Source organism: Gavialis gangeticus, unplaced genomic scaffold (genome assembly GCF_001723915.1).
Source record: "Gavialis gangeticus isolate Ggan-Ray unplaced genomic scaffold, GavGan_comp1, whole genome shotgun sequence".
NCBI classification, from domain to species: Eukaryota; Metazoa; Chordata; order Crocodylia; family Gavialidae; genus Gavialis; species Gavialis gangeticus.
In genome coordinates, this window is record NW_017728973.1 from 2,514,568 (window position 1) to 2,514,847 (window position 280).

A 280-nucleotide genomic window follows, 5' to 3' on the forward strand; every position below is an offset into this window, starting at 1 on the left:
CTGGAAGGTGGGGTGCTAACTGGTTGGGACTGGGTGCTGGTGGGTAAGTGTTTGGAGGGGGGAACTTGGGAAGGTGTGGGGGACTGTGGGTGTATGTGAAGTTTGAAGCCGGGGTTGGGGGGTCCCTGCACACCTTGGCAGAATGCAGGGTATTATGGGTCATGAGTGGGGGGCAGCTGTGGCTTGAGAGTGTGGGGCAGGTAGACGGACACGCAGATAGTGCCCAGAAGGTAAGTCTCTGTGGAGGGGCAGGGGGAGAGAGAAGAGGTTTGGGGGGGGG